Genomic DNA, 8,762 nt, shown 5'->3' on the forward strand with positions numbered 1-8,762 from the left:
GAGAATTGGAATTATAGATTAGTGGAGTAACTTTCTCCCCTCCCCCTTCCTCCCTCTCTTTCTCCCTCCCTCCTTCCCTCTCCTTCCTTCCTTCCCTCTTCCCTCATCTTTCTCTCCTTCCTTTTTTCCTTCCTTCCTTCCCTCCCTCTTCCCCATCTGTTTTTCTCCTTTCTTTCTTTTTTTTTCCTTTTCCTTTTTTTTCTCCCCTCTTCCCTTCCTTTCTCTCCCCTACCCCCCCCTTCCCCTCCCCTCCCCCTCCCTCCCTTCCCCCTCCCCTCTCCACTGCCTTTCCCCCCCTCCCTCCCTTCCCCCTCCTTCCCTCCTTCCTCCTTTCTCCTCCTCCCTCCCCCCCTCCTGTCCTTCCAGGTTTTTTTTCATTTTGTATTTCAGGCTGACTCTGTCCCAAGGCCATTCTCACAGGGATCCTCCTAGGCTGGATCTTTTATAGAACTGTGTTTCAACTAACAAGATTATGGCTTTGAAGCCTGTGCCAAATTCACAACACATTATCTGCTTTATACCGAGTCACAGAATCTGAAGGTTAAAGAGGCCCTTCTAACTCGCAGGGTGAAATATTACTGCCTCCTTGAGGCCTCACACATCTCGACAATATCTCTGGCCTTGAGCACTCTGGCCGCTCCAGGCCACCCCCTGCCCCCCGCAGGCCTGTGTGTCCGGACCCTCTTGAAGCCTGAAGATTCTTCCTGCAATTTCTACTGACCACACCCACCAACTGCACTGCCTGTTCTTCTAGAGGGCCTGGGTTCTCTGCATTTACATGGTAGCTCGCAAACATCTGTAACTCCAGTCCCAGGGGCCCTGACACACTTTCTGACTTCTGCAGGCACCAGGCATGAACGTGGTGCACAGGCAAAACACTCATACACGTCGATAAAATTTAAAAAGAAAATAGAAGCTGTTTTCTAATAATGTTTACTAGTACTTACCTCTTAGCTGTATCCGACAGTACAGCAGAAGGGCCACAATACAGATTGCTGGCCACACGGGTGACAGAGAGGCTGATGCCACCCAGAGAAGACCAGCCACAGGAGGGGGAGGCATGGCTCACCTGGCTGGAGCTATGAAATAAGAGGCCTTTGGAATCAGGGCTGGAATCTTGGGAGGGAAGCTGGAGTTTGATAGCTGTGGTGATGTAAGGCAGAGAACGGAGACGCGCAGAGGATCCTGGCCCTTCCCTTTCCTTGGATCTGTCAGTCTTCCCCTTGTCAGTACTTCCCCTTGACTGAATGCAGTGGAAACTGCTGTAAATACTTTCTGGTGGCTCATTTTATCCCCTGAGCTCTGTGAACGGCGAAGTAGTACCCAATATGCCAATTAGTAACTAATTGATAATTAGTAACAGACATGCTAATTGATAACTAATTCGTATTAGTAACAATTGCCATATTCACAAACAATGCTTTACGAGACTTAACAAGGAAATAAAGGTTTATTTTGGCTCCCGGTTTTGGAGATATCATCCCACAGCAGGGGAACGCCCAGGAGTGGGGAGCAGGCTGTTTGTCCACACCTCAGCAATCAGGAAGTGAGAAGAAAATGCCAGTGTTCAGCTCACTTTTTCTTTCACCATTTCGCTTCATCCCTAGACCCTAACCTGTGCAACGGTGCCATCCACATCTGGGACAGGTATTCTCCTGTCTGGAAAAGCACCGCAGATACACTTAAAGGTGTGCTCACCAATGCCCTTGGGTTCCATATTCAATCAAGTTGACAATCAAAATCAACCACCACAAACAGGTACCAATAGTTTCATGTTGCTCACAAGGTAACTGAGGCACAGGAAGGTTAAACGACCTTACCAAGATAACGGGCGCAGCGCAGAGCTGAGATAGAACTGGGTGTCAGGGTACCAGGTTCTCAACCTCACTAGCTACCCTCTGGTACTCCTAGATGGATTCTGTGTGGAGAAATGGCCTAGACAGCCAGACATACATGCTGTGGTCCGAATAAAAGTGTTTCCCATCGACCCTTAGGGAGTGGCGCTATTAGGAGGTGTGGTCCTGCTGGAGCTGGTGTGGCTTTATTGGAGGAAGTGCGTTCCTGGGGGCCTTGTGGAAGTGGAAACTTAAGGGTTCTTTGGGAAGTCAGTTGTGTTGGATGGTGTTTTGCTGGGGCAAACACGTGAAGGAGTGTTTTCCTGAAGCGGACACAAGTGAGACGCTAAATGACTGGTGAGGGAATTGTTTAACTGAAGCAGATACAGGAGAAAGGATGTTCTGTTCAAACAAACACATAAAAGGACACGTGATAAAGGATTCTTTATAAGGACACACATATATAGGTCTGCCTTACACTGTAATCGAGCTCCAATTGTCAGGACTCCATAGAGAGAAACTATGGTGGTGTGGTGTGGCTTCTTGTCATTTTCATGGACTTGGGCTGATTGACAGAGTGATGTCAGCTGAGACAGACTTATAGACTAAGGCAAGACATATGCTGAGACAAGACCCATGGAGGACGTGTGGTGTTTGGAGGGTATAAATAGGACTCGATGGACAGTGACAGAGGCTGAGCTTGGCTTGTGTATGGAGCCAGCTGTGCAATGCTTGTTGGTCCTGAGTCTTCACTGATCTTCACTTCGCTGAAAGAGGTGTAGCTGAAACTGGTGTTCTCTGCTGTTCCTCCTGGTCCCTCCTGCTGACTTGTGCTGAGGCTGAGGCCTGGCTGTTTCTGCTAGGTAGTGTCACAGCTGCTGATTTGTGTGTGCTATCCTGACACTACTGAACTGGACTGCTGGTGTGTCTGTGAAGTGTTTGCAAGTGGATCGAGCTGCCGCTGCTGACCGGTGAACTGAACTGCCCATTTCCAGACGATGCAGACAGGATTTGCTCCAAAGAATCTTCCTAAACAGGTCCACTTCCCCGTATCCTTTCTTTTTCAATACCCCTGGTGGGTAGTGGGCTTAAAGGGAGGTTAAAGCATTTAAGATTAGGTTTGAAAAAATTAAAGTTACACCTAGTGGCTCGCTGTCCCTTCCCGCTGCCTATGAATCCAGATGTAGAACTCTCTGCTACCTCTCTAGCACCACGTCTGCCTGCAGGCTGCCATGCTTCCTGTCACGATGACAATGGACTAAACCTCTGAACTGTAAGCCAGTGCCAATTAAATTCTTTCCTTTATAAGAGTTGCTGTGGTCATGGTGTCTCTTCACAGCATGACACAGCCCTCACTAAGACACAAGCCAGGGCCTCAGAGAGCTGGCAGTGATGTGCTCCCTGTATTCGGAAGTAGGGTTACTTTCCTAGGGCCACTGAACTGAAGAAGCACAAACGGGAAAACTTTAGAGATGTGTCTGATCTCTTGGACCATGACAGGATGTTGTCATCTACAAAGTTCATTTTTGAGATATATGCAACCTGGTTACAAAAACAATCTCATAATGTTTTAAGTAAGTTTGTGATTTTTGTATGGGGATCATAGCTGGCCTGGGGCACACAGGGCCCAGGGATGGAAGGGAGACCTGCAGCGATCATGGCAGTGACTGGAGAGCCACTTTGGCTTTGCTGATGTGCCACTCCAGGGTGTCCTGGAGTGGAACAGAATGTCACTGCATGGTGTCCTCCGGTCTTGAGAGCATATTCCTGTTTATGGTGGTTTGAATGAGAATGTCCCTGACAGGGTCATACATTTGAATGCTTTGTCCCCGGTTGGTAGAGCTGTTTGGAAAGGATTAAAATGTGTGTCCTTGCTGGGGGTGTGTCACTGAGGGTGAGCTTTGAGGTTTCTGAAGGCTCATGAACCCTCAGAGCTTTCTCTCTGCCTCTTGGCTGCAGATCAAGATGCGAGCTTCCCCCCACCATCATAGACTCTAAAGTCTGAAACTGAAAACCAAATTAAATGCTTCTTTTTATAAATCGCCTTGTTCATGTTGTTCTATCACAGCAACTGAAGACACCTTCCGTCTTTTTATAAAGACACAGATCACATCGGATTAAGACCTACCCCATTCTACTTACACCCAATTAAATCCTCAATGACTCTATTTCCAACAAAGTCACATTTTGAGGTAGTTCCAAATAGTTTGAGTGGACATAAACTCATTAAATGACTCTCTAGGTTTGTAGTGCCAGGAAAATATTAGTGACCCCCCTCCCCCCAAACAGGAGCCAATCTGATGCTACTCATAGCAGGGTCTTAAGTTAGCTTCTCCCCCTCCTCCGAATGCACTGCCATCACACAGGATGGTTTTGGTGATGCTGGTAGCCCCAAATGTCTATGGGGCAAGGCTTTATGGTAAGCAACAAACAGGGCATATGTGTGCAAACATCTGATTGGAAAGCTACTGTGGGCTTTAACACAGTTGGCTGGTGCTGGAAATCACATCATAAACTTAATTTCTGCTCCCCTCTGCACTGGTGGTCATCAGGCAGGGGTTAGGCTTGTAACCTGGGGATGCAGGTTTGTTGGGGGGGGGGTAACCTGGAGATGCTGGTCTTGTTGGGGATTAGCCTAGAGACTGGAGCTAGGCTTGGTCAGGTTTTGTTGGGAGGCAACTTGGAAACTAATGCTAGGTACCCGCCTGTTAGTTCACCTGAATTCAAACTTAGGTCAGGTTCTCCAAAATAGAGTCTGAACTTAAAAAGGTTCGGCCTCTCATCACAGAGACAGTAGTTAAAGCCAGGAGACAGAGATGGCCACTTCCCTGTCCCCTAGGGAACACATGACAGGGACGCTAGCTTTGAAAATGGTTTTGTAGGACCAGGAGGAGGAGCCAGAGCACAAGGCCGGGAGAGAAGAGGGTAGAAGTAAGGGGTCCTGAGAGCCAGGACTGAAAGTGTGTCCTGGGGAATGGAGGCTGGGCCCAGTGCAGCAGAGAGTAGGAGAGTAAGAAGCGCAGTAGAGAGATGGCTCAGTGGCCCAGGGCTTGCCTTGTTCACGGGAGTTCAACCCCTGGGACAGACTACAGAAAGTTGTCCTCGTCTTACAGAAGAGTTGGGAGAAAGACTGAGGGACCCGAAGAGAACAGGGACTCCACAGGAAGGCTAACAGAGTCAACTAACCTGGACCCGTGTGGGGCTCCCAGAGTCTGAATCACCGGTCAAAGAGCAGGCACAGGCTGGACCCCCTGCACATGTAGCAGATGAGCAGCTTGGTCTCCATGGGGGTTCCCTAACAACAGGAGCAGGGGCTGCCCCGAGCCTGTTGCCTGCCTGCCTGTGGGTCCTGCTCCCCTAAATGGACAGCCTTGTCTGGCCTCAGTGGGAGAGGATGTGCCTAGCTAGTCCTGAACATCCTCTTGTGTGGGGTGGGGTGTCAGGGCATGGGGGTATCGGTGTGTGGGGTTGACATTCAGAGGGGGCTTCCCTTTCTAAGCTAAATGAGGGGAGGACTTATGTGAGGGGGTACTGGAGGAGAGGAAGGGCTGATATTGGTTTATAAAGTGAATAAATAAACAATTTAAAAAGTTGTCCTCTGACCTCCACGTACACACCACCCACCATCTCACACATGCATGCTAATAATACATGAAATAACAGGAAGAGACACGAGGAAACAGCCACCTGGCCTGAAAAACAGAAGTCACACTCTTTTGAAGTGTCTTTCGAAGCGTGGCCCTGGGAGAAGAGTCCTTGGGGACCTCGAGGGCTGAAAACCCTAATTTATGTTCTCTCCACCCTTGCCCGACAGAGCCACAGGAATGAGAGTTGGCCGTCTTGCTCATTTCTGGATTCAGTGTGGGCATGGCACACGGAGTGTTTGTTAAACTGAGCTGACTCCTGTGTTAGCCAGGAGTGAGTATGGGCTGCACAGATTTATCTGGTTCCTCTCGGCTATAAAGTCCTCTGTGTGACACACTCCATCAGCTGCCCTTTTAACAATACAGTAAGAACTTTAATTAGCTGCTTGTAATTTTGCTTGGTAAGTGTCTTTAGGGTTTCTATTACTTGGGTAAAATGCCATGACCAAAGGCAACTCGGGAAAGAAAGGGTTTATTTCACCTTACAGCTTAAAAATCCACCACCCATGGAAGTCAGGGTAGGAGCTGATGCAGAGGCCATGGAGGAGTGCTGCTTGCTGGCTTGCTCCTCATGGCTTGATCAACCTGCTTTCTTTTTGCACCGGGACCACCAGTCCAGGCAGGATGGCACTGCCCCAGTGAGCCTGGCCCTCCCACATCTGTCGCCAATCAAGAAAACACACCACAGGCGTGCACACAGGCCAATGAGGGGGAGTCGGTTTTTTAATTGAGTTTCACTCCTCCAAAGTGATTCTAGCTTGTGTCGAGTGGACACAAAACCAGCTGACACAGCAAGCATTCATTAAGTGAGACAGCTAAGCTGGTATCCCATTGATGACCTTACCTAGAATCTGTTAGGTACCTGCACTGTGTTAAGCGCTTACACAGCGTACTGTCTATCGCTGCTTCTCAAGTTTTCGGCTATCATCGAGTGTGTATTGTCTATATTCTGGCCCATTTAGCAGATGGAATAGCAGAGGACCTAGGGCGGGGACGGGTGATGGTAAGACAAAAAAAGAGGAAGCCACTTTCCGCTGGGAGCTTTGATAAAAGTGTTGACCTTTTACAAGAGATCTGCTAAGTTCTTAAGTCTTCCTTCTGACACTCATTTCTAATAAAAAAGCAATGGCAGTTACCATATGGGGCATTTGGATGCCATGACCAATGATAGGCTGGAAACCCTCCCCAGTACAAGGGGGGAGACCCTCATCTGCCCTTCTTCCCCCACTCCCACCTCTGTCTGCTAACATGTCATCACTCCTGTCTCCCTGTTTCCAGCATCCCACCAAGAGTGCCCGCCCCGGGGCTCAGGTTTTGACCATGTATGGACACGAGCCCAGCTCCTGGCTGGCAGGTCATCACTCTTCACCTCAGCTCTACAAAACCCCCTTGCTTTAGCCTGGCTGTGGGACTTCACTGAACTTCACCTGTGAGACCAATGAACCCATCCGAGAGCTGCCGCCTAATAAACCCGTCTTTATCTACTTTTAATCTGGTCTAATCTGGCCTATATCTGTGTCACTGAGAGAGAGAAAATGTCTATCAACCAAGACCAGCCCTGTTGGGCTCCTCCTTCTGCCCTGGCTGTCTTAAATAGACTCAAATGGCCAGCTGACTACCTTCTGGCAGTACCAGCCGCAGGTACGTATGCAGTTTCTACAGGAACCTTAGTAAACTATACAACTGTGGCAACCCATAGTTTGGCCCTTGAAGGTACACCCTCAGCCAGGGTTGTTTCCACGTAGTCTAAATAGGACTGCTGGCTGTCACAAGCCTAGGTAACCCTGCAACCATTTCTCCTTTGGCCAGATGAAGAACAGTCCCACCTGGTGACCCAGCAGGGGGGTTGTGTGAGTGATGCTAAAGGGATGCTGTGATTGGTGAGAACACAAACCTTCATTTGCATGTGAAGTTTTCTGGGATTGGTACAGACAGCCTTCTCTATTTAAACCGACTATTTGGCTCACTGAGTGAAAGGACCCCTTTCCCGCCCCTGCCTCTCTTGGTGTCCCAGCATTAGGTCCAGTGAAAGGCTGTCCTTAGTGGTTTTGAATTGTTTATTCTTAGTGGTTCAGGCTGAGCTGGGAACAGGAAGAGAGCAACAGTGAGACAAGAGAGTAGCAACAACAGGCAAAGTTGATAACAGTCAGCGTTGAGCTGCAAAAGCAGCAGGATGACCAGCTAGCTGCTGGGCAGGTGACGGAGGAGCCACTCGACAGTTGGAAAGATGGCTGGCACAGGAACAGGGATGACAAAAGCAGAGTGGGGAGCAAGGCTGGCGAAGAGACAATAGATATCAGAAAAGAGAAACCTCCAGCCCTGGCTATGGAAGACTTCCAGAGAGCTGTCAGGCCTTGCTGAGGGTCTCAAACACCCCAGGTGCAGGAGCTGGAGTCCTGGCTGCCATCAAGGCTAGGTGAGGAGTGCTGACCTCCTGTGCCCAATAAGAGCTGTAACACTGTAGAACGCAGAGTCCTGGTACCCAGGCTACGTAAGGGCTATCTATCTATATGTGTAGCTAAGGTCCGGCCACCTGAGGCCTGAGTGGGAGCTGGACCACTAGAGGGGCCACTTGCCGCTGCTCTCACCTGTCTGGAGCAGTACTAGCTGTCGCTGTTAAACACCTAGAGATACCAGACCTCCCAAAGAGGAGCACTTTAACAGAGGGAACACTCCCAGAGGTCCAGGGTGTTCAGAGGTGCTTGGTGACGTTCTACTTGCCGCTGAGAGGGGGAAGGGGCTGAGTGGCATGAGTAGGTTGGGGGCAGGGCTGCCAAGCTGCAAGTGCAGCAGCACAGAGCAGAGCTCACTGACATTTAATACGCAGCCTCTATCTGCTTCATAGCTGAGTGGCGCTAGGCAGTGAAATGGGGTCCTTGAGCCCACTCAGTCACAAGGAAGGCACTCCATTCTCCCCACATTTAGGGTTTGTAGCTCAAGGCTTCTTTTATGGTTGAACAGGTCTTTAGGTGTTTGCTGAGTGATCCCTTTTGCCTTGGACAAGGTACCTCGAAACCAGGCAGGTGTTGGCGGTTGCTGCAGTGTTAGACAAAAGGAGGGGTCAGAACCTGGAACGATCAGGGCTGAAGGGCAGAGCCAGACTTGCAAGTATTCAGCTGGAGAATGAAGGAACCTGCGGGAGAGACGACTCAGTAGTTCAGAGTATTTGTTACTCCTGCAGGACAACCTCGGTTTGGTTCCCAGCACTACATAGGAGGCTGAGTGTGTCTGATGTCCTCTCTGGCCTCCATGGTCACCTGCTCACAGACAGTACACAGTTATA

Source organism: Rattus rattus, chromosome 10, assembly GCF_011064425.1.
Source record: "Rattus rattus isolate New Zealand chromosome 10, Rrattus_CSIRO_v1, whole genome shotgun sequence".
In the NCBI taxonomy this organism is placed as follows: Eukaryota; Metazoa; Chordata; class Mammalia; order Rodentia; family Muridae; genus Rattus; species Rattus rattus.